This window comes from Amblyomma maculatum, chromosome 4 (assembly GCF_055883805.1).
Source record: "Amblyomma maculatum isolate TAMU_Amacu chromosome 4, ASM5588380v1, whole genome shotgun sequence".
Taxonomy (NCBI): Eukaryota; Metazoa; Arthropoda; class Arachnida; order Ixodida; family Ixodidae; genus Amblyomma; species Amblyomma maculatum.
The window spans coordinates 171,466,347-171,492,966 of record NC_139347.1 but is presented as its reverse complement, the minus strand read 5'-3'; positions in this window follow the sequence as shown (position 1 = coordinate 171,492,966).

The following is a 26,620-nucleotide window of genomic DNA, read 5'->3' as shown; positions in this document are numbered from 1 at the left end:
TCTGCGATTTGCTGATGACATTGCCTTGCTAAGCAACTCGGGGGATGAACTGCAAATAATGATTGATGACCTAGACAGAAAAAGTAGAAAGGTAGGCTTGAAAATCAATATGCAGAAGACTAAGGTAATGTTCAACAACTTCGGGAAGGAACAGCAGTTTACATTAGGTAGCGAAATACTGGAAATAGTAGGCGAATATGTCTACTTAGGACAGGTAGTAACCGCCGATCCGGACTATGAAAAAGAAATAACAAGAAGAATAAGATTGGGATGGTGTGCATTTGGCAAGCACTCGCAGATTATGACTAGCAGCTTACCGGTATCGCTCAAGGGGAAAGTATACAACAGTTGCATCTTGCCTGTACTCACCTATGGGGCTGAAACGTGGAGGCTAACCAAGAGAGTTCTACTTATGTTGGGGACAACCCAGAGGGCTATGGAACGAAAAATGATAGGGGTAACATTAAGAGATAGAAAGCGTGCAGAGTGGGTCAGAGAAATAACTCAAGTTACCGACATTCTAGTGGAAATTAAGAAGAAATGGACATGGGCAGGACATGTAGTGCGAAGAGAGGATAACCGATGGCCGCTGAGGGTAACAAACTGGATTCCAAGGGAAGGAAAGCGTAGCAGGGGGCGGCAGAAAGTTAGGTGGGCGGATGAGATTAAGAAGTTCGCAGGGGTCAAGTGGATGCAGCTAGCACAGAACCGGGTTAAGTGGAGAAATATGGGAGAGGCCTTCGCCCTGCAGTGGGTATAATCAGGCTGATGATGATGATGATTCAGTTTGCGAACCCACTCCAGAATTCCTAAGTGCATGAGATGCAAGCCAGGAATAATAACAAATTTTTCGGGCTTGCTGATGCCGACACCCTTGAGTCAGACTGTTCCAATGGCAGAAACACTTCTGATAAAGATGAAGGCTGGTGTGAGCAGAAATTAACCGGTGGGAAAAGAAAGGCCGCTGTGAATCCATTTTCCCACATTGGTATTCACGGCCGGCAAAATGCAGCAAACAGGCATGTGTAACCATGGCATTTTCTGCCCGCCACAGGCTTGCCCATAAGTGATCTCGTAAAGTGTGAAAGCCAAAAGTTCGACTGTAAGAAGAGGCCTCGTCAGCGGTTCGCTAATTGACCCACCAGTGGCGTCTACGAAATTCCATTGTCGCGTGCAAAATAGTATATAGGACAGACGGCCCGTTGCGTGAATTATCGACTTATGGAACATGCACAATACATGAAAAACAGGGAGGGTGAGGGATTTGGTTTGCACTTCAGGTCTTGCACCAATTGTGCAGCACGCTTCCGACACTTGAGAATTCTCGGTAAAGGCAGACTTCAGACAGCTTGTGAAACTTTATATGCCTTTTATACTAAAAAAAGCAGTTTCCATTGGTAAGCGTTGTACGTAGGGGTTTTTTTTTATCAGCCTGAGCAAACATTTCTGTCAAGGCTGCTTTGATAAGATCGATGCCTTTTTGTTGATACCATGTACGCGTGCGTATTACCTTAGAAGGCTATGCATGTTAGCTGCTTTCGTGTTGTTAAGCAAGTCGAGAAAGGGCCGATGCTGCTCTTTACCTTGTGTGCATCAGTGTTCCACTGAATACACTATTATTGTGTCTGACAACCAACTAGCTCAGCAGTTAACACTCTAGAACGTCCACTTTACAAATATGTTGTGCGAGAGCCGAACAGTCACATTTTTATAAATTTTTATTATCATTATCATCCTCAGCATGACTATACCTACTCCAGGGCGAATCCCTCACCCATATTCTTCCAATTAACCCGGTCCTGTGCGAGCTGCATCCACTTGACCCCAGCGAACCTCTTAACCTCTTACGCCTAACTTTCAGCCGCCCCCTGCTACGCTTTCCTTCCCTTGAATCCAGTTTGTTTCATTAAGCGACCATCGATTATCCTTTCTGCACGCTATATGTCCTACCCATGCCCATTTCTGCTTCTTTATTTCCACTAGAATGTCAGTGACCTGAGTTATTTCTCTGAACCACTCTGCCCATTTCCTATCAAAGTTATCCCTTCCCATTTTTCGTTCCATAGCCCTCTACGTTGTCCTCAATTTAAAAAGAACCCTCTTTGTTAGCTACCACGTTTCATCCCTTTAGGTAAGTAAAGGTAAGATGTAGTTGAGGATTCGACGGTAACCAGTCCGGCAAAGGAAATTCAGCATATTGACGAAAACAGCACTCGCCGAAGTCACAGACGAAAAAGAAAAAGAAAAACAAAACATAAACACATTGACGTTTCGGCACCGCTACGGGTGCCTTGTTCATAATGGTGCCTTCACGGGTGCCTTGTTCAAAGGTAAGATGCATCTGTTGTATACTTTCCTCTTGAGCAATACTGCTAAGCTGCTAATCAAAATCTGGGACTGCTGCCAAATTTGCTCCATACTTGTCTTATCGTCCTTATAATTTCCCTTTCATGGTGCGAATCTGCGGTTGCTACCTGTTCTTAACAGACATATTCGCCTACTACTGCAAGTGCTTCGCCACCTAAAGTAAACTGCTGTTCCTTTACTAGGCTATTGAACATTACCTTAATCTTCTGCATATTGATTTTCAAGCCTACCTTTTTACTTTTCCTGTCTAGGACATCAACCATTGTTTGCAATTCATCCCCTGAGTTACTAAGCAAGGAAACATCATCAGCAAATCGCAGATTATTGAGGAATTCTGCATCTACACCATATCCCTAACTGCTCCCATTCCAAGTCTCTGAATACTTCCTCTAAGCAAGCTTTGAATACTACTGGGGAGATCGTGTCTCCTTGGCTAACACCTTTATTTATGGGAATTTTGTTGCTTTATTTATGCAGAACTATGGTTGCTGTGCACCCCCTATATATATATATTTTAGCACTTTCACGTACGCTCGTCTACATCCTGATTTCTCAATGCCTCAATTACCGCCGAGGTTTCTACCGAGTCAAATGCTTTATAATATAATAATATAATATCTTTATATATATATATATATATATATATATATATATTGTGAGCCTTCCGTGGATGTTCTTTAATTTGTAAATGCCATGATCTTCCTCTTTCATTTGTACATACCATCATCATCGTCCCGTGGCGCCGGCTCCGGCACGCGCCTAGGTTTTTGTCATCGGATTAAAACGCTAGACAAGGCATCCCTGGCCTTGCCGTCACGACCTTACCGTCTCAACCTAGCCTTCTTTCACAAGTGGTGGAGGTCAAATTCGATCCCCTTGCTGCTTTGGACCCTGCCTCTCGCTGGAGCTACGTTCCGGTCGCCGTTTGGCAACTCCCACCGTGATCATGTCCCCCGAGAGCAATCCTGACCAGGCCGGACCCTCTTCCTCGGCTGCACCGGCGCCTCCGATTCTGGCCCCACGTCAACGTGACCCGCCGCTGTTCGCTGGTCGTCGCGATGAAGACGTCGATGACTGGCTCGACACATATGAACGCTGCAGTGCCTATAACCGGTGGGATGATGTTTTAAAATTCCTCAACGTTTCGTTCTATCTCATTGAGGTCGCCAGAAACTGGTTCATTAATCGCGAACCCCACACTACTAACTGGACCACTTTCAAAGAGCAGTTCCGACAATACTTCGCCGACCCGGCAGTTCGGACTGAGATTGCGAGAAACAAGCTCTCTTCCCGCCTTCAAGGTCCTGATGGTTCATATGCGTCTTACATAGGCGCGGTTCTTGCACTTTGTCGGCGCATTAGTGCCACCATGACAGAACCTGAACGTGTGCACCACGTCTTAAAAGGGATCAATTCTATGGCTTATCATACTTTAGTTGCCCAGATTCCTTCAAGTGTTGATTCAATTATAACGACCTGTCAACGCCTCGACCAGCTGCAGTCCTCTCGATTACAGCCCAGCTTCGCAACTGGTCCGACCTCTGCTGATCTTGATCTGCGGGCAATGATTCGAGCAATCATCCGCGAGGAGCTCCAAGCACTCAATCCTTTTTGTCGACATGGGGAGATCATTCTTCCGCACCTTTTAATGACGCCGTTCTCCGCAACATGATTAAAGAAGAGTTATCAACTATCAGCCACCCCATGACATCGGAACCTTCTGCAAACCGTCCAGCGCCGACCTACGCGCACGTCGCTGCATCCCCCCCTTCTTTGGTTCCCCCGCCCCGACCGGCACCAACTTACAACCACGTTAATGCAATTGTGATGGCTCAACCTGCACCACCCTATTAGCACCTTGGCGTCCCTCCCGACCAGTCTGCTATTACTGTGGTATCAGAGGACATATATCCCGCTTCTGTCGTCGCCGCCTTCAGAGCGAGAGCCGTGGTTACGACAGCTTCGAAACTGACATGCCTTCAACCTCATATTATCAACGCCGGTCTATTCCAAGCCCACCTCGACGATCCTCCCCACCTCCAGTATCTTCCTCAGAGCCTCGTGGGAACCATGTATCCCGACGCCGGTCCACATCCCCATACCGCCGCTCCGTTTCCCCTCTCCGCTCCGCAACCATTCTCCCTGTCCGCCATCCGGAAAACTAAGTGTTGCAGTTTCCGGAGGTCAAACTGCACTCTGCGAACTTACTAAAAGTCCTCCTGATCGCCCGTATAATGTGATTGCTGTTATCGCTGAAGGTTTACCGGTCGAAACTTTGATACAGGGGCTGCAATTTCTGTCATTCACGCTGATTTGTGCTACCGTTTGCGAAAAGTAACAACCCCATATGATGGGCATGAACTCCGTGGAGCCAATGACGTCCCTTTGCGCCCTTCAGCGAAGTGCATCGTACGAGTTATCGACGGCATCCGCCATCATGTGCAATTTGCTGTGCTCTCACCTTGTGCGCACCTGATGATTTTTGGACGGGATTTTTTGTCAACCGCTTCAGCGTTAATTTCTTGTGACCGTGTTATCCATATGACAGACAGCGATTTTTCATCTGACTTTTCTGAACGACATCTTCCCCTCGTTGCCGCCGCTGATACTGTTTTGCCTCCTCAGTGCGAAAAACTGATTACTGTTGTTTCTGACCACATCAATGACGCGGACGTACTCAGAGCACCAACATATAGTCATCTTGCACGCGGCATCGCTTTCCCGTCAAGCCTTGTCCGGTTCCACAACGGCTCAGCGACAGTTCTGGCCACTAACACTTCACGTCCCTAGTGAAAAATCCCGTATCGTGACAAACGGGTTTGAATCGGTCCTGTAATACCCCCTATAAATTTGATACCGGTGTGACCAGTGTTGTATGAAGCTTAATCGGGTTTATATCGAACAGGTCATGTTCGGTATGAATCTCAATCCGGACGGTCCAGTCCGGTAGAGAGTTAATACAGGGCAGACCATTTCTAGTATGCATCTTATACATGACATCCCAGTCCGGTATGGATATGAAACAGGGCAGACCAGTCCTGTATTGAGCTCATATAGAAGATAGGTCATGTCCGGTTTAACAGAAACCGGACAATTCCGATATGAATGAAACTGATACGGGACAGAGTATTTCCGCTTCTCAGTACAACTCGGGCGGATCGTGAAGCTCAGCCAGGATGACCACGTCGGATGATGCCTTCACGCTAAGTAAGCATGAAACCATACATAATATACGTTAAAACTTTTCTGTATATGTGGAGTACGCGTTGTTTCGTACATACCTAGAAGATATGAGGCCGTGGATGTGTGCGCTAGCAAGTACATACATGCATCGCGTTTTGTTTTTGCGTGTGCAACAGTCGCTGCAGCTTGTACGATCTTGCGGTGCATCTTCATAATCTGCGACTGAAGATCTGCCACCTTCAAAGCGAAAGTGCAAGCAAAAACGTAGCGCTTCGTTAGCGCGGAAAAAATACGCTCGAGAATAAATGAAACATTGCTGACCATTGAAATATGCACAGGTCAGCCGAACATCGGGAGTCGCTTCCTCGAGTTTTTACGCATGCAAAACACTTGGTCAGAAGTAAATTCATTGACGTCACGGCTCCGCTGGCAGCAGGTGAAGCTAAAACAAGCAGTATTACAAGTGTTGGTGCACCGCATATATCTATATGTAGCAAAAATTGCATGCGTTCGAAGACGATGACAAAACACATCAGCACTGGTATATTGTGACATTCGGAGGTTTGTCTGCAAGAAAGCGATACATTGTAAAGATGCGGGACACGGATAACCCTTCGTGATAGCCAGGAAAAAGATGCAGCGTGTTTAAAGGGCGATCGTTCAATTACGACCAGAAATTCTACACCCTACAAAAATACACAAACTACAAAAGAGCAATCTCGACTGCACAAGCAGATATATAACAACCATCGCCGTGTCCTGCCGTGATGTTGTGGTTAAAGTGCGTGCTTGCTGGTTCAAAAGACCGAAGTTCGAAGCATATGCAATTAGTTTTTCCATTTCTATTTTCTTTTTGTTTCTTTTTCTTTTTTTCTTTCCGTTTTTTTTCTTTTTCAAATGTAATAGTGTTATGTATTGTTCAACCTGTATCAATTAACTAGAAACCGGACGAACGCGTCATTTCTGGAACTGATACCGGGCAGAGTATTCACCTTATGAACAGAAGCCGGGCCGATCGGCGAAGCTCAACCAGAATGACCATGCCGGACACGCCAGCGCACTAAATAAGCATGATACCAAACATGTTATACATCTGTTCTCTATATAAAGGGCACGCTTCGTTTCCCAAATACCTCGAAAATGCGAAGCCGTCGAAGTGTGCGCTAGCAAGCATATACGCGCGTCGCGTCGCTTTTGCGCGTACAACAGTCGCTGCAGCTCGTACGATCTTGCGGTGCGTCTTCATATCTGCGACTGAAGATCTGCCGCCTACAACACGAAAGTAGAAGCACGAACGTATCGTTTCGCTAGCGATGACAAAAAACTGTTCGAGAAAAAATAAACAAACTTTGCTGACCATCGAAGGATGCGCAGATAGCCGCACACCGGGCGACGCGTTCTCGAATGTTTACATATTGAAACCGCTCAGTCGGAAGTGTATTCATTGACATCGATGCTCCGCTTGTAGCACGTGAGGCTAAAACGCCCAGTATTACAAGTATCAGTGCACCGGATATCTCTATGTAGAAAAACTTAAAAGCGTTCGTAGACAATGAAAAACACATCAGCACTAGTAAATTATGATATCTCGAGGTTTGCCTTCAATAAAGCGACGTATTGCAAAGATACGGCACATTTGTGAACCCTCGTGATAGCCTGCAAAGATATTCAGCGTGTTTAAAGGGCGATCGGTGAACTACGGCCACAAATTCTACTGCGATGGAAAATATAAAAGTACGAAAGAGCAAAAGTAGGTACATATACTGAATAATAACCACTCTAACCATAATACCCCGTAGAGTAGTGGTTAAGGTGCCCGTCTGGAGACCATAAGGACCAAGGTTCGATTCCACATTCGGTAGTAAAACTTTTTAAATTTTATTTATTATTTTAAATGTAGTCGTTTTATTTTATATTGTTGCATGCTTTTTCTACCCTGGTGACGCGTTTCTCTCCGGAAACGAGTGCCATTAACCATACAGGTCATTCCCATATCAGAGCTCCACGCGGTTTTCCGGACTTTCCAGGGCAGTACAGGATTTTGCTGAAATAGCCCCCAATACTGTACAGTAACCTGTATACGATTTCCTGTATGAATTTTATACAGGATTTTTCAGTGGGGGTGAATCCCTCGTGCTCCCAAAAGGAACTTCTCTGCATTGCATGGTGGATGTTCAACCTTTTTCCCTGTTGGTGCTCACCGCCCCTGTTTCATCAGACGTCTCTATTTCTGTTCTCACAAAGACTATTAATCCTAAACTCATGCCTAACCAGCGCCAAGAACTGTTGACATTGCTTCGACACCACCAAGCCATTTTTGATGCCACTTCCACACCACTGGGACGGACTAGTGTTGCGCCCCATCGCATTTTTACTGAAGGTAACTCTATCGTTCGCCGAAGGCCTTATCGGGTTTCCCTCTCTGAACGAAAAGTAATCGAAGAAAATGTAAATGACAGCCTCCATCGCAATATAATTCGTCCCTCAACACGCCCATAGTCCTCCCCAGTAGTGCTAGTTAAAAAAAAAGGACGGCTCGGTACGCTTATGTGTTGATTACCGCGCACTCAACAAATTACCCGCAAAGATGTATATCCGATGCCACGAATTGATGACGCCCTTGACTCAATCCAAGGCTCCGAATATTTCTCGACCTTGGACCTCCGCTCAGGTTATTGGCAAATACCTATGCATGAGGACGACAAATAAAAAACCTCTTCGCATCACCCGACGGCCTTTACGAATTTAATCTTATGCCTTTCGGACTTTGTAACGCACCAGCCACATTTGAAAGAATGATCGATACTTTGCTTCGTGGCCTAAAATGGAGAACCTGTTTGTGTTACTTGGACGATATTGTTATCTTTTCGGAAACCTTTAATGACCATCTCACGCGCCTGAATGAAGCCCTCACCTTTCTCGCTTCGGCGGGCCTTCAGCTCAACACCAAAAAGTGCCACTTTGCACAGAAGGAAATTAGAATATTGGGACATCTGGTCAGCCATGATGGCATTCGCCCAGATCCTGAAAAAATAATCGCGGTCTTGAACTTTGCTCATCCACAACGGACTACAGATTTGCGCAGTTTCCTCGGCCTCGCCTCTTATTTCCGGCGTTTTATAAGGCATTTTGCAACTATTGCTGCACCACTTCATGAGCTACTTAAAGCACGCAGCCATTTCGTGCGGACGGAACAGTGCGAAACTGCTTTGAATGACCTAAAGCACGCCCTCACATCAGATCTTGTTCTTAACCACATCAGTGACAGCGCTCCAACTATCGTGCACACCGATGTCAGTGGTCACGGTCTTGGCGCTGTACTTCTGCAGCGTGATGCAACATCGCGTGAGAAAGTGATTGCCTTTGTCAGTCGGACTCTGACTCCAGCTGAGAAAAACTACACCATTACCGAGCAGGAGTGTCTTGCCGTCGTCTGGGCTGTCCAAAAATTTCGCCCTTACCTTTACGATCGTCACTTCACAGTTGTGACCGACCACCATGCTCTTTGCTGGTTGTCTTCACTCAAAAATTTGACAGGCCGACTTGGCCGCTGGATTCTACGCCTGCAAGAATACCATTTCGATGTCACTTATAAATCTGGTCGCCAACACCAGGACGCCGACGCTCTCTCTCGCTGTCCCCTTTCCGAAACAACTTGCTGTTTTTCTTCCCTATGCATTTCCACCTGTGACCAGAGCCGACCATCTCTTTGCCCGACGTATATCACAACCGTTTTATTTTGACGACTCTGAGAACAAGCACGCTCTCCGCTCACAGCAATTAGCCGATGCCTACTGCCGTCCTATCATCGACCGCCTTATCGGCGCTTCAGACCCGCCCAATGCTAGGCTTCGCCGACAGCTTCGCATATTTCAAGCTCGAAGATGGCATCCTACTCCGTTGCTTGTATTGCCCTGATGGAACTCGCTGGATCCCAGTCGTGCCGCGAGTGCTTCGCCCACGTATACTGGCGGATCTCCACGATGATGGTACTGCAGGTCACCTTGGTTTTGACAAAACCTACGACCGCGTGAGAAAAAGATTCTTTTGGCCTGGCTTATCTTCCACCGTTGCCAAATACTTCGCATCCTGCGCTCTGTGCCAACGTCGCAAACGGCTGACTTTTTCGCCCCCTGGCCTTCTACAACCTCTTCCTTGTCCCGCCAAGCCATTCGACGTAGTCGGCATCGACTTATATGGTCCCCTACCTCTCTCCGATGGGGGTAACCATTGGATTATAACAGCTGTCGACCACCTCACACGCTACGCTGAGACAGCACCTGTACCGACTGGTTCCGCTGAAGAAGCAGCAAATTTCTTTTTGCGATCAATTCTATTGCGTCATGGCGCTCCTCGGGTGCTCCTAAGTGACCGCGGTACAGCCTTCTTATCGAAACTCATTGCCGAAGTTCTTCACGCTTCATCCACCCTTCATAAGACAGCCTCAAGCTATCATCCCCAGACTAACGGTCTGACTGAGGGATTTCATCGCACCTTGTTAGCCATGATATCCATGTACATCACACCAGATCATAGAAATTGGGACACTATTCTACCATTCGTCACATTCGCCTATAACACTGCAGCACAGCGGACTACCGGTTATTCTCAATTTTTCCTCGTTTATGGCCGTCCTCCTACTACAATTCTCGACGCTTCCTTCTTCTCTACGCTCGACTACTCCACATCAGTACCTATTCATTTTTTATCTCGTGTAGCCAGATGTCGTCATCTTGCCCGCCTCAACACGGCAGCGTGCCAGGAAGACCGCAAGACTCGCTATGATTCTACACATCGAGTGGTCTCTTTTCTTCCTGGCGACGAAGTACTGCTTTATACACCATGGCGCACCCCCGGCCTTAGTGACAAATTCCACCACCGCTACATAAGTCCCTATGAGGTGATAAGCCAAACTTCCCCAGTGAACTACAAAGTGACGCCTGTTGATCCCCCAGCTGATCGACGCCACCGTGGAACTGAAATTGTTCATGTGTCTCGCTTGAAACCGTTTGTGCGCCGCGATGCATCGCTTAGTTAGGAGCGGCCAGGCTGGCCGCTTCCGACCCCCCGGGCAGATTGTGTGAGCCTTCCGTGGATTTTCTTTAATTTGTAAATGCCATGATCTTCCTCTTTCATTTGTAGATACCATCATCATCGTCTCGTGGCGCCTAGGTTTTTGTCATCGGATTAAAACGCTAGACAAGGCATCGCTGGCCTTGCCGTCACGACCTTGCCGTCTCAACCTAGCCTTTTTTCACAATATATATGTAATGTGATATATTACTAATAATGTATATATTATACTGCCACCTGGTGTCCCCATGTTCGTGCTACGCCTGGAAGAAGAGAACACTGAAGTTGACTCGCGTGCTGTGCGCCGAACTTTGCCTGCTGGTACAGCTTCGTCCCGTCGTTTTAGTCACGTCTAGCCCTGTTGTCCGTGACATATTTTGGTGTCGGCGCAGAGTATCGATCCCGGTATATGTCCCGCACTCCTCTGCATACCCAGAATTCAGGTCCTGTGCCAACCGACACTCCTGTTCACAGCGCTAGCCAGAGGACCCTAGGCCTACCACCTGAGCACGGGCTGTTGGAATTCACCACCGCAGCCGCCCCTCGACCTCTATTGCCAACTCCACCCTATTACACTCTACAGAACCATCGGCTGCCTAAGGCTTTCCACGGCTGTCAGACGGAAGTCGTCGGAGACTGGCTCGCCCAGTTTGAACGGGTCGCCGCATTTAATCAGTGGGACGACGCCGCGAAGCTCAGGAACGTCTTCTTTAGAATGGAAGATAGCGCTCGTACTGCTCGTACTTGGTACGAGAATCGCGAAGGCGCCCTAACATCGTGGCGCGAGTTTTGCCGCTGCATTCTGGACGCCTACACCAGCCCGGATCGCCGAGAACGAGCGGAAAGGGCTTTACGCTCTCGCATAAAGATGCCGAACGGGACCATAACCATGTACGTGGAGGACATGACTAGGCTGTTGCGATGATCTGACCTGGCCATGCCCGAAGAGAAAAAGGTGCGCCATCTCATACACAGCGTTAAGGAACAACTGTTCGCTGGGCTCATGCGCAATCCGCCCAGTACAGTTGCCGAGTTTTGTTCGGAGGCAATCACGATGGAAAGGATGCTCCAGCAGCAGTCTACGACCTACGACAGGCCTGTACTCGCAGCTTCGCTCACGGAGCCACATTCGGCCTTCAGAGCTACTCCGGATCTTCTTCGCGACATCATCCGCTCCATTTTGCGTGAAGAGCTCCAGACGCTTTTCGGTGCTCCCCAGCCGACGGTCGGCTCCGTTGCTAGCATTGTGCGAGACGAGCTCCAGCAAGCACTTCGGCCTTCGGTACCATCTCCAAACCCGCCACCCTTTTCCACCGAGTCCTGTCGGCCAACGTATGCGGACATCTTCCGACGCCCCCAACTGATTCTACACAATTCCCAACTGATTCCAGTGGCGTGGCCCAAATCGGCAGCGTCTACTCTTCCACTGCGGAGAACCTGGTCCCCTGTATCGACAGTGCCCATATCGACAACTGGGACTAAAAGGTTTCCGCATCGACATGCGCAGCCCTCCTTTAGGCCAACGACCCCGGGATATTGAGGAGTACGTAGCTCAGCAGAGCATGGCGCCAACTTTTAGACGACAGTCATGATCTCCGTCTCCACGCCGACCATCCAGCTCTTTCTGGATGGCGCAGCGACGGTGGCCTAAACCGATCCGGGAAAACTAAAGACAGCGGCGACCTCACGGGGCAAGGTCGCTTCAAATCGACGCGACGAAGACCCCCCGACAACGCGACCTGTGAGCGACCGCGACTTGGCGGCCCCGACGACAGTTCGTACACGTGAAGACGGACTCTCGCTGGATATACCCGTGGTCCTCGACGGCTATAAGGTTAGCGCATTGGTAGACACTGGTGCTGATTTAAGCGGGAAGCTAGCGGCGCTTCTATAAAAAGTGATGACGCCATGGTCTGGCACGCAGAGTCGAACCGCTGGCGGGCATGTCGTAACTCCGAGCGGTCAGTGCACGGTGAGAGTTCAAATTCGCAAATCCACGTTTGTTGTCAGCTGCCTTGTGATACCTGACTGCTCCCGCGACAGTATCCTTGGTGTCGATTTTCTCCGGGAGTATGGGACCATTATCGATCTCCAGAAGCTTACCGTGACCTTTTCGACCGAGAAAGCTGATGATACTGATACCGCAGACCGCCAAAGCCGCGCCCCTCTTCGAATTTCTGCCGAGAGCGTTTCTATTCCGCCACGTTTCAGTGTTTTTGTGACTGTTAACCGCGATGAGCTACGTGACGAAACGGCGGTCGCTGAGGGCAACCAGTCCCTTTTGCTCACCTACGGCATCACCTCGGTGCGGTCTCATACGCCTCCGTAACGGCCGACCTAAGCTCCTGGTGACTAACTTCACGAACGAACCCCGTCATCTTTTCCGCGCTACCGCAATCGCATTCGCCGACGCCTTAGGGGAGTTTCTGAATCTATTTCGTACGGAGAAGCTGAAAATGTGCGCCCATCCCTTGATCGTCTGGATATGTAATGTAATGCCCTTATGTTATGTAAGGCCTTATGTGATGCCTTCGGGCTTTTAAGAGAAAATTAAAGGAAATGAAATTAATACAGATCTCTCGGAAGCAGCAGCACGACCTGCGTTCTCTCATTCTAAAATACAGTTCTTGTTTCGCGACGTCATCGAAAATTCGGCAAACGCCTCTTGTAACGCACCGTATGATTACTCCCGACGATGCCCGCCATATACGCCAGCAGCCGCACCGCATCTCAACGACGGGACGTGAAGCGATTCAGACACAGGTTCAGGAGGTGCTTCGTGATGGTGTCATCCAACCCTCCAACAGTCCGTGGAAGTCCCCTGTCGTGCTGGCGACAACAAAGGATGGCACCCTTCGCTTCTGTTTTGATTATCGAAAATTGAACGACATCACTTAAAAAGACGTCTACCCGCTACCCCGTATCGACGATTCGCTCGAGAAGCTTCGTCGCGCCCAGTACTTCTCCTCCATTGACTTGAAAAGCGGGTACTGGCAGATTGAGGTCGATGGGCGGGACCGCGGAAAAACAGCTTTTGTCACCCAAGATGGATTGTATAAGTTGTGCTGCTATTCAGCCTATGTTCAGCGCCGGCTACTTTTCAGCGCGTGATAGACACCATTTTCTTTGTACTGTGAAAAACTGCGCCGAAATAAACACACCACAAGAAAGAAGACGGGACAAAGGCGCTACTCACAACAGAATTTATTGAAAAAACGAGTGATCTTATATAGGCGAAGTTTCCAAAGGGAAAGAAGGATGGGAAGAAAGATAGGGGAAATCATCAATCGACCATCGAGAACGCAAGGAAAACTCGGTTAATGGATAACAGAATCTCAAAATCTAATTTCGGAGGCCAGAAGAGATAATGAGGGGATGCTGATACACCTGCTGTCAAACTTCTTAATGTAGAAAGCCTCCAAACTAACACGTGCCGTTTTATCCTACTCTTTCCAGAAATCTTGGTCTCATTCAACCTGGCCCCGCATCCGTTGCAGTTGATTACGTGCGCAATCAAGATTCTTGGAAAGAGTAAGGATAAAACGGCACGTGTTAGTTTGGAGGCTTTCTACATTAAAAAGTTTGACAGCAGGTGTATCAGCATCCCCTCATCTCTTCTGGCCTCCGAAATTAGGTTTTTAGATTCTGTTATCCATTAACCGAGTTTTCCTTGCGTTCTCGATGGTCGATTGATGATTTCCCCTATCTTTCTACCCATCCTTCTTTGCCTTTGGAAACTTCGCCTATATAATGTCACTCGTGGCTTTCAATAAATTCAGTTGTGAGTAGCGCCTTTGTCCCGTCTTCTTTCTTCTGGTATGTTTATTTCGGCGCAGTTTTTCACAGTACCAATATGAACCAACTAGCCCAAGAAACGGTATTAAAACCGTTCTCGCCGGCCTCAAATGGCAAATCTGTTTAGTTTATCTCGACGACATTGTAGTCTTCTCTGAAACCTTTGGAGAACACCTCGAGCGCCTTCGCACAATATTAGATGCAGTCCGTTCAGCTGACTTGACGCTCAAGCCCGAGAAGTGCCACTTTGGCTACAAGAGTTGACGTTTCTCGGTCATCTTGTGAGTGCCGCAGGCGTTAGGCCAGACCCCGACAAAACTGCCGCTATAGCCAAATTTCCTTCCCTGCCACGAAGAGGAGCTTAAAACGTTTCCTGGGTTTGTGTGAATACTACCGCCGCTTCATCGCCGACTTTTCCAAGATAGCCGCACCCCTCACCCGCCTCACGCGGGGTGATACACAGTTCGTGTGGGCCGCCGAGCAACAGGAGGCTTTTGCGGAGCTGCGCAGATGACTGCAAAATACCCCTGTTCTTGCGCGCTTTGATGACGACGCTGCCACCGAAGTCCACACCGACGCAAGCAACATCGGCCTTGGCGCTGTACTCGTCCAACACCAAGCTGCGTTGAAAGGGTCATTGCGTATACCAGCCGCACGCTCTCCCGCGCTAAAACAAATTATTCCACTACGGTAAAGGAATGCCTAGCGGTTGTGTGGGCAACTATGAAATTTAATCCTTACCTCTATGGCCGCGCGTTTAAAGTCGTTACTGACCACCAATCTTTGTGCTGGCTGGCCAATCTCCGTGACCAATCGGGGCGGCTAGCACGATGGAGCCTTCGCCTTCAAGAATTTGATTACTCCATTGTGTACAAATCTGGTCAGAAGCACGAAAATGTTGACGCACTCTCGTGGGCACCCGTCAGATTTGTCGATAGCGTCACGGATGACAGAGGTTTTCCTGGACTAGTGAATGCCTCCGACATGACCCGACGGCGAGCTGACCCCGACCTTCGACCTGTCATTCACCACCTGTAGGGTCGCGCTGCTGGCGTCCCCCGCCAGTTTGGAAGGCACCTGTTTGCATTCTGTCTTCGGAATGTCGTTTTATTCAAGAAAAACTCCAGCACTGTTGATCGAGCGCACCTCCTTGTCGTGCCGGCCGACCTTCGCGACGATATCCTTTCTGCTTGCCACGATGAGCCCACCTCCGGCCACTTGGGCTTCGCACGCACACTCGCTCGAGTTCGTCAAGCCTATTATTGGCCTAAACTTTCTGACGCCGTTCATCACTACGTCAGAGGCTGCCGCGAGTGTCAGCGTCGAAAGGTGCCTCCTGCCAAGCCCGTGGGTTTGCCCCAACCTATAGGCTTCCAAAGCACCGTCGAGCGGCGCTGCTGCTCCTGACAGGGAGCGCCATCTCTGACAGAAAAATAGAAACTGGGGATAAACGCGGCGGCACCACCAAGGCATCCCGTGCAAATTTTCTCCTTTCGCTCGCTCGCTTCTGCGCACGTGCGGACGTCTTGCGCTGCTTTGTCGCGCGGGCACTCACTGGACGCCGCTGGCTCTCGCTGCCTTCACGGCGTGCGCCGTGCGCTTTCTCTCGCCCGAGCACGCGCATTGACGCGCCCCCGCAGGCGCACGGCGACATGTAACCCGCATTCCGTCTTGGTTGGGCAACCTGACGCGTACTTCCATGAAGGATACTTTAATATAAGCGGGAAAGCAGACGACAGACGGGGATGAGTAAATATTGATTGTGAATACGTCCCACGTTAGCAAAAAGGTAGGAATGCATCTCGAGGTAAGTCCGCTATGTATTTATATTGTCGCACATAATATTGTTACGAAGCGGCAAGCCGATGAAGACAGGAGACAGAACATGACCGATGACTATGGTAGATGACGTTTAATGAATGTTCGCAGGCCTAGCGCGAGCGCTCCTACCCGCGCCACTGCCCGCTTCTTCTTCCTTGTCGTCCGTAACATGACCCGGGGCCACCGAGCGATCGTCCCGATCGTGGACGAGGAAGTTTAACGATGTTAATGATTTTATGGCATGATGATGGGCTTGTCTGGATGCTTGAAGAAGAAGAGGGAGAAGGAAGAATAGAACGGCTTGCCGGTACGATGTTTGATGCGTGGGTGATCCGCCTCCCTTGGAGATGTCAACCATCCGTCACCAGAGTCCATGGGACCGATGGCTCGAGGTCACGTCGGGCAGCTTGGGCGGGGGTTGCGTGTTCGTGTCCATTGGTTCCTTCGGGTCTTTCGGGTCCTTCATCTTGGTTCTGATTGGTATGTCTGCTCTCCTTGTCTTCTGGTCCGGGCTGGGGGCTGGGCGGTGGTAGTTGTTCAGGTCTGGGCTTGAAGGGCTGGGGCGAAGCTGCTCGACGATGTCCCTGGGCCCTTGGTGATGGTCCCAGCTTGAAGATGGCCTCGATGCTCCAAGGCGAGGATGGGGATGTCGTACGCCGCACCTACAACCAAATGTTACGAAGCGGCAAGCCGATGAAGACAGGAGACAGAACATGACCGATGACGATGTTAGATGACGTTTAATGAATGTTCGCGGGCCTAGCGCGAGCGCACCTACCCGCGCCACTGCCCGCTTCTTCTTCTGCTAAAGTATCATCAGTACTGTGGAATAAAGTGGCCCGCTCGTTGACCATCGTTTTGGTCTGTAGCATGCGATTTATATACGGATTTGTTTTTTTATTATTATGACGTTAGCAAAGGAAATTTCGCAGTAGAAGAATAAGTATATAGTGCGAAGGAGGTGTTTCATCAAAGACAAGAACGCTAGTAATCTCATAAGCACATGCGTGCTCCGTGCGCTACACGCGATATAACCGGCTCGCTGGTCCGGAAGGCAGGTGAAATCCAAGCTTGTACTACACAGTGTTTTATTTCGGTTCTTATTAAACGGCTGTGCTTCATTTATGATAATATTTGGTTTGCACTCACGAACCTTGTGACGCGAATGGGATGCTCCGTGCGAGTAGTGTTAGTCGAGCCATAGCTAGGATCACTTTTGTACTGCACTTCCGACATATCTTCGTTAATAATAACAATAATAATAATATAATAATTATTGGTACACTTATTGGCCAATTTGCGAAAATCTGTAAAAGCGTCTCAGCAAGGCATGTTTTCCAACGCCGCCCCCCCCCCCCCCCGAAAAAAAAAATAAGGCCTCGTTCCTAGATATTTTCTTGGTCAATCTAAAAATGAAAAGGCAGCTGTGGACACTTAGGGCACATTCACACATCAGTCTCGATTGCGGACGTCACATCTATTGATTTGGTTGCTCTCAGAGCACTCAAAGCAGGGAGAGAGCACAAAAAATCGGCAAAACTAGACACGCGGGGAGCGACGAGCAGGATAATCTTCCATCCTCTTCACTTTTTATGCATGGTGTTTAACCACTGTACTTTTTTGATGGCTCTCCAAGCCGTCTTTGTCAACTGTCAACATTTCGGAAATTGGCTCTTTTCGTTTCCACAAAGAACGCGAGACTACTCAGAAAGCTGTCATGGTGTTGGAAAACAGGTCTTGCGGACACGCTTCCACAGGAATCTCGAAAGTTTCACACGTGAGCCGCGAATTTTGGTGCTTCGCCTACTATTGTGGCTTCCCATGACACAATGCTACTTAGTACATCCGTTCCGCATCAGCGGAAGCGTTTTTGTATCGCCAAATAACCGCCAGACGCAACGCGATCGCCGCGCATGCACAGGAATCTAGCGAAGCGTCTGCTCCGGCGAAGCCCCATCGTTTCACATTTAGCCACCGCGCCAGGAATGCGGCGCTGCCGTCGCGCGGCGAAACTTGAGCTTGGGCTCCCTATTATTCCACCTCGGACGCCGTTTGACTAAGTTGGCATCGACCTACTGGGCCCATGTCCGCTGTCATCGATGGGTAACAAATGGATTATAGTTGCGACCGACTATCTCACACGTTATGCGGAAACCAAGCCAGTGCAGCGGGGAACATCAATTGAGATCGCTCAATTCTTTATGCAGCAAATCGTGTCGCGTCATGGCGCACCGTCCCTAGTCGTAACCGATCGAGGCACCGCGTTTACGGCACAGCTCATGCACGACGTGCTCGAGCTTAGTCATACCAGCCACCGAAAAACTACTGCATATCACCCGCAGACGAATGGCCTCACGGAGAGACTCAACAAAACCATCGCCGACATGATCGCAATGTACATAAACTCGCAGCACATAAACTGGGATGAAATTCTCCCCTACATCACATATGCCTACAACACGGCCACCCAAGAGCCGAAGCGTTTTACACCATTTCGCCTAGTCGACGGAGGTGACGTTCAGACCATGTTGGATGCTATGCTTCCGAGCTGCATAGATGATCATCTACTCGTGCCAGACGCCGTGCAGTTTGCTCAGTGCACTGAGGAAGCACGTCAACTTGCCCGCATACAGATTCAACAACAGAAGGGCACGGATGCACGCCGCTACAACCTCCGTCATCGGCACGTCGCAAACCATCCTGGAGAGAAAGTTTGGGTGTGGACCCCGGTGCGTTGGCTCGGCTTGTGTGATAAACTGATTTCCCGTTACTTGGACCTTACGAAGTTCTGCGCCGAGTCACGGAAGTGACATACGAAGTTCTTCCAGTGGGTACTGTGAAGCGCTCGCGTCGGCAACCACGCTCCAAGGTCGTACACGTTGTCCGCATGAAGCCCTATTTCAAGCGGTAGTGCGCTATGCGCTTGTTTCGTTGTCGCGTAGGGCGAGAACGGTGTTAATACCGTTTCTTGGGCTAGTTGGTTCATATTTTTACTGTGAAAAACTGCGCCGAAATAAACACACCAGAAGAAAGAAGACGGGACAAAGGCGCTACTCACAACTGAATTTATTGAAAGCCACGAGTGGTCTTATATAGGCGAAGTTTCCAAAGGGAAAGAAGGATGGGCAGAAAGATAGGGGAAATCATCAATCGACCATCGAGAACGCAAGGAAAACTCGGTTAATGGATAACAGAATCTGAAAACCTTATTTCGGAGGCCAGAAGAGATAATGAGGGGATGCTGATACACCTGCTGTCAAACTTCGTAATGTAGAAAGCCTCCAAACTAACACGTGCCGTTTTATCCTTACTATTTCCAAGAATCTTGGTTGCGCACGTAATCAACTGCAACAGATGCGGGGCCAGGTTGAATGAGACCAAGATTCTTGGAAAGAGTAGGATAAAACGGCACGTGTTAGTTTGGAGGCTTTCTACATTAAGAAGTTTGACAGCAGGTGTATCAGCATTCGCTCAATATCTCTTCTGGCCTCCGAAATTAGGTTTTTAGATTCTTGTATCCATTAACCGAGTTTTCCTTGCGTTCTCGATGGTCGATTGATGATTTCCCCTATCTTTCTTCCCATCCTTCTTTCCCTTTGGAAACTTCGCCTATATAAGATCACTCGTTTTTTCAATAAATTCAGTTGTGAGTAGCGCCTTTGTCCCGTCTTCTTTCTTGTGGTGTGTTTATTTCGGCGCAGTTTTTCACAGTACAAAGAGAATGGTGTCCATCACGCGCTGAAAAGTAGCCGGCGCTGAACATAGGCTGAATAGCAGCACAACTTATACAATCCATCTTGGGTGACAAAAGCTGTTTTTTCGCGGTCCCGCTCATCGACCTCAATCTGCCAGTACCCGCTCTTCAAGTCAATGGAGGAGAAGTACTGGGCGCGACGAAGCTTCTCGAGCGAATCGTCGATACGGGGTAGCGGGTAGACGTCTTTTTAAGTGGTGTCGTTCAATTTTCGATAATCAAAACAAAAGCTAAGGGTGCCATCCTTTGTTGTCGCGAGCACGACAGGGGACTTCCACGGACTGTTGGAGGGTTGGATGACACCATCACGAAGCATTTCCTGAACCTGTGTCTGAATCGCTTCACGTCCCGTCGTTGAGATGCGGTGCGGCTGCTGGCGTATATGGCGGGCATCGTCGGGAGTAATCATACGGTGCTTTACAAGAGGCGTTTGCCGAATTTTCGATGACGTCGCGAAACAAGAACTGTATTTTAGAATGAGAGAACGCCGGTCGTGCTGCTGCTTCCGAGAGATCTGTATTAATTTCATTTCCATTAATTTTCTCTTAAAGGCCCGAAGGCATCACATAAGGCCTTACATAACATAAGGGCATTACATTACATATCCCGACGATCAAGGGATGGGCGGACATTTTCAGCTTCTCCGTACGTAATAGATTCAGAAACTCCGCTAAGGCGTCGGCGAATGCGATTGCGGTAGCGCTGAAAAGATGACGGGGTTCGTTCGTGAAGTTAGTCACCAGGAGCTCAGGTCGGCCGTGACGGAGGCGTATGAGACCGCACCGAGGTGATGCCGCAGGTGAGCAAAAGGGACTGGTTGCCCTCAGCGACCGCCGTTCCGTCACGTAGCTCATCGCGGTTAACAGTCACAAAAACACTGAAACATGGCGGAATAGAAATGCTCTCGGCAGAAATTCGAAGAGGGGCGCGGCTTTGGCGGTCTGCGGTATCAGTATCATCAGCTTTCTCGGTCGAAAAGGTCACGGTAAGCTTCTGGAGATCGATAATGGTCCCATACTCCCGGAGAAAATCGACACCAAGGATACTGTCGCGGGAGCAGTCAGGTATCACAAGGCAGCTGACAACAAACGTGGATTTGCGAATTTGAGCTCTCGCCGTGCACTGGCCGCTCGGAGTTACGACATGCCCGCCAGCGGTTCGACTCTGCGTGCCAGACCATGGCGTCATCACTTTTTTTAGAAGCGCCGCTAGCTTCCTGCTTAAATCAGCACAAGTGTCTACCAATGCGCTAACCTTACAGCCGTCGAGGACCACGGGTATATCCAGCGAGAGTCCGTCTTCACGTGTACGAACTGTCGTCGGGGCCGCCAAGTCGCGGTCGCTCACAGGTCGCGTTGTCGGGGGGTCTTCGTCGCGTCGATTTGAAGCGACCTTGCCCCGTGAGGTCGCTGTCTTTAGTTTTCCCGGCTCGGAATAGGCCACCGTCGCTGCGACATCCACGAAGAGCTGGATGGTCGGCGTGGAGACGGAGATCATGACTGTCGTCTAAAAGTTGGCGCCATATCCCGGGGTCGTTGGCCTAAAGGAGGGCTATGCATGTCGATGCGGAAACCTTTTAGTCCCAGTTGTCGATATGGGCACTGTCGATACAGGGGACCAGGTTCTCCGCAGTGGAAGCACAGGCGCTGCCGATTTGGGGCACGCCACTGGAATCAGTTGGGAATTTATTTATTTATTTATTTATTTATTTATTTATTTATTTATTTATAATACCCTCAGGGTACAGTTGTACGTTACAGAGGGGAGGGGCGCATAAAGGATATATATATAAAACACGAGGTTTAACAAAAGCGTGCAAATCTGAAAAACAAAGCAAATAAAAAAGAACAAGGTACATGTGCAATTTAGGAAATTTAGGAAAACGGCATAGGTGTTAAAAACAACAATATAAAAATATAATAAGCAACAGTATACAATGATGTTATGCAAATAACCATACAGTAAGTTTTAAAACTAGGCAAAAAAGAAAGATTGCAGCGCGGATTTAAATTTTGTTCTTCAGTTATACTTGTTAGTGATGCAGAGAGGCTATTCCAATCATTACAGGTGCGGGGAAGAAAGGAGTTAAAATAGGCAACTGTGTTTGTGTGCGGAATTGTGTGGAATCAGTTGGGGGCGTCGCAAGATGTCCGCATACTTTGGCCGACAGGACTCGGTGGAAAAGGATGGCGGGTTTGCAGATTGTACCGAAGACCGAAGTGCTTGCTGGAGCTCTTCTCGCACAATGCTAGCAACAGAGCCGACCGTCGGCTGGGGAGCACCGAAAAGCGTCTGGAGATCTTCACGCAAAATGGACCGGATGATGTCGCGAAGAAGATCCGGAGTAGCTCTGAAGGCCGAATGCGGCTCCGTGAGCGAAGCTGCGAGTACAGGCCTGTCGTAGGTCGTAGACTGCTGCTGGAGCATCCTTTCCATCGTGATTGCCTCCGAACAAAACTCGCCAACTGTACTGGGCGGATTGCGCATGAGCCCAGCGAACAGTTGTTCCTTAATGCCGTGTATGAGATGGCGCACCTTTTTGTCTTCGGGCATGGCCGCGTCAGATCATCGCAACAGCCTAGTCATGTCCTCCACGTACATGGTTATGGTCTCGTTCGGCATCTTTATGCGAGAGCGTAAAGCCCTTTCCGCTCGTTCTCGGCGATCCGGGCTGGTGTAGGCGTCCAGAATGCAGCGGCAAAACTCGCGCCACGATGTTAGGGCGCCTTCGCGATTCTCGTACCAAGTACGAGCAGTACGAGCGCTATCTTCCATTCTAAAGAAGACGTTCCTGAGCTTCGCGGCGTCGTCCCACTGATTAATTGCGGCGACCCGTTCAAACTGGGCGAGCCAGTCTCCGACGACTTCCGTCTGACAGCCGTGGCAAGCCTTAGGCAGTCGATGGTTCTGTAGAGTGTAATAGGGTGGAGTTGGCAATACAGGTCGAGGGGCGACTGCGGTGGTGAATTCCAACGGCCCGTGCTCAGGTGGTAGGCCTAGGGTCCTCCGGTTAGCGCTGTGAACAGGAGTGTCGATTGGCACAGGACCTGAATCCTGGGTATGCAGAGGAGTGCGGGACATATACCGGGATCGATACTCTGCGCCGACACCAAAATATGTCACGGACAACAGGGCTAGACGTGACTAAAACGACGGGACGAAGCTGTACCAGCAGGCAAAGTTCGGCGCACAGCACGCGAGTCAACTTCAGTGTTCTCTTCTTCCAGGCGTAGCACGAACATGGGGACACCAGGTGGCAGTATAATATATACATTATTAATAATATATCATATTACATATATATTGTGAAAGAAGGCTAGGTTGAGACGGCAAGGTCGTGACGGCAATGCCAGCGATGCCTTGTCTAGCGTTTTAATCCGATGACAAAAACCTAGGCGCCACGAGACGATGATGATGGTATCTACAAATGAAAGAGGAAGATCATGGCATTTACAAATTAAAGAAAATCCATGGAAGGCTCACACAATCTGCCCGGGGAGTCGGAAGCGGCCAGCCTGGCCGCTCTTATCTAAGCGATGCATCGCGGCGCACAAACGGTTTCAAGCGAGACACATGAACAATTTCAGTTCCACGGTGGCGTCGATTAGCTGGGGGATCAACAGGCGTCACTTTGTAGTTCACTGGGGAAGTTTTGCTTATCACCTCATAGGGACTTATGTAGCGGTGGTGGAATTTGTCACTAAGGCCAGGGCTGCGCAATGGTATATAAAGCAGTACTTCGTCGCCAGGACGAAAAGAGACCACTCGATGTGTAGAATCATAGCGAGTCTTGCGGTCTTCCTGGCACGCTGCCGTGTTGAGGCGGGCAAGATGACGACATCTGGCTACACGAGATAAAAATGGGTAGGTACTGATGTGGAGTAGTCGAGCGTAGAGAAGAAGGAAGCGTCGAGAATTGCAGTGGGAGGACGGCCATAAACGAGGAAAAACGGCGAATAACCGGTAGTCCGCTGTACTGCTGTGTTATAGGCGAATGTGACAAATGGTAGAATAGTGTCCCAATTTCTATGATCTGGTGTGATGTACATGGATATCATGTCTGACAAGGTGCGATGAAATCGCTCAGTCAGACCGTTAGTCTGGGGATGATAGCTTGAGGCTGTCTTATGAAGGGTGGATGACGCGTGAAGAACTTCGGCAATGAGTTTCGATAAGAAGGCTGTACCGCGGTCACTTAGGAGCACCCGAGGAGCGCCATGACGCAATACAATTGATCGCAAAAAGAAATTTGCTACTTCTTCAGCAGAACCAGTCGGTACAGGTGCTGTCTCAGCATAGCGTGTGAGGTGGTCGACAGCTGTTATAATCCAATGGTTACCCCCAATGGAGAGATGTAGGGGACCATATAAGTCGATGCCGACTACGTCGAATGGCTTGGCGGGACAAGGAAGAGGTTGTAGAAGGCCAGCGGGCGAAAAAGTCAGCCGTTTGCGACGTTGGCACAAAGGGCAGGATGCGAAATATTTGGCAACGGTGGAAGATAAGCCAGGCCAAAGAAATCTTTTTCTCACGCGGTCGTAGGTTTTGTCAAAACCAAGGTGACCTGCAGTAGCGTCATCGTGGAGAGCCGCCAGTATACGTGGGCGAAGTACTCGCGGCACGACTGGGATCCAGCGAGTTCCATCGTGGGCAATACAAGCAACGGAGTAGGATGCCATCTTCGAGCTTGAAATATGCGAAGCTGTCGGCGAAGCCTAGCATTGGGCGGGTCTGAAGCGCCGATAAGGCGGTCGATGATAGGACGGCAGTAGGCATCGGCTAATTGCTGTGAGCGGAGAGCGTGCTTGTTCTCAGAGTCGTCAAAACAAACGGTTGTGATATACGTCGGACAAAGAGATGGTCGGCTCTGGTCAGAGGTGGAAATGCATAGGGAAGAAAAGCAGCAAGTTGATTCCGAAAGGGGACAGCTAGAGAGAGCTTCGGCCTCTTGGTGTTGGCGACCATATTTATAAGTGACATCGAAATAGTATTCTTGCAGGTGTAGAATCCAGCGGCCAAGTCGGCATCTCAAATGTTTGAGTGAAGACAACCAGTAAAGAGCATGGTGGTCGGTCACAACTGTGAAGTGCCGATCGTTAAGGTAAGGGCGAAATTTTTGGACAGCCCAGACGACGGCAAGACACTCCTGCTCGGTAATGGTGTAGTTTTTCTCAGCTGGAGTCAGAGTCCGACTGGCAAAGGCAATCACTTTCTCACGCGATGTTGCATCACGCTGCAGAAGTACAGCGCCAATACCGTGACCACTGACATCGGTGTGCACGATAGTTGGAGCGCTGTCACTGATGTGGCTAAGAGCATGATCTGATCTGAGGGCGGGCTTTAGGTCATTAAAAGCAGTTGCGCACTGTTCCGTCCACACGAAATGGCTGCGTGCTTTAAATAGCTCATGAAGTGGTGCAGCAATAGTTGCAAAATGCCTTATAAAACGCCGGAAATAAGAGGCGAGGCCGAGGAAACTGCGCAAATCTGTAGTCCGTTGTGGACGAGCAAAGTTCAAGACCGCGATTATTTTTTCAGGATCTGGGCGAATGCCATCATGGCTGACCAGATGTCCCAATATTCTAATTTCCTTATGTGCAAAGTGGCACTTTTTGGTGTTGAGCTGAAGGCCCGCCGAAGCGAGAAAGGTGAGGGCTTCATTCAGGCGCGTGAGATGGTCATTAAAGGTTTCCGAAAAGATAACAATATCGTCCAAGTAACACAAACAGGTTCTCCATTTTAGGCCACGAAGCACAGTATCGATCATTCTTTCAAATGTGGCTGGTGCGTTACAAAGTCCGAAAGGCATAAGATTAAATTCGTAAAGGCCATCGGGTGATGCGAAAGCGGTTTTTTCTTTGTCGTCCTCATGCATAGGTATTTGCCAATAACCTGAGCGGAGGTCCAAGGTCGAGAAATATTCGGAGCCTTGGATTGAGTCAAGGGCGTCATCAATTCGTGGCATCGGATATACATCTTTGCGGGTAATTTGTTGAGTGCGCGGTAATCAACTTAGTCTATTTCGCTACTGGCAAGCTATCTGTCTAAGCATAGTATATGTCACGTGTTCAACCATGAGATTGATGATGATGATGATGGATTTTAATGGCGCAAGGGCGACTCAGGCCAAACAGCGCCAAACTCAAGGTTAACAGCGTACTCAAGTTTATATAATGGAATAGTTGTGATGTTTCATGAAAGGATAAAAAACAGTGGTATATAGGGCCTTAAAATGTATTCGCTCTGTAATATCGCTAAAACAATTGTGTATAGGGCCTAAAATTCATTTGCGATATATAATGGATGTGCAATGTATAAGTAGATGTTTTAAAAGATCTCATCCGTCTTCTCAAGGAGGAGGGGGCTGAGACCCACGTCGATAAGAAATTTTATGTAAAAAACCTACTTGTGATAAAAATTTGAGCACTGTTTTAAAGGAAACATTGGGTTGTCGCCAATAAAAATGGATGGGTGTGCAGGTATTTGATGAGTGAACAAGGAGGGAAAATGACGTCTTCTTTCTTGTTCCAGTTGTGCACATATGATTAAAACATGAATGACCGTAAGCCGATCACCACATCTCGAGCAGTGTGTTGCAGGAAAGTTGGTTAAAAGATATGTATGGGT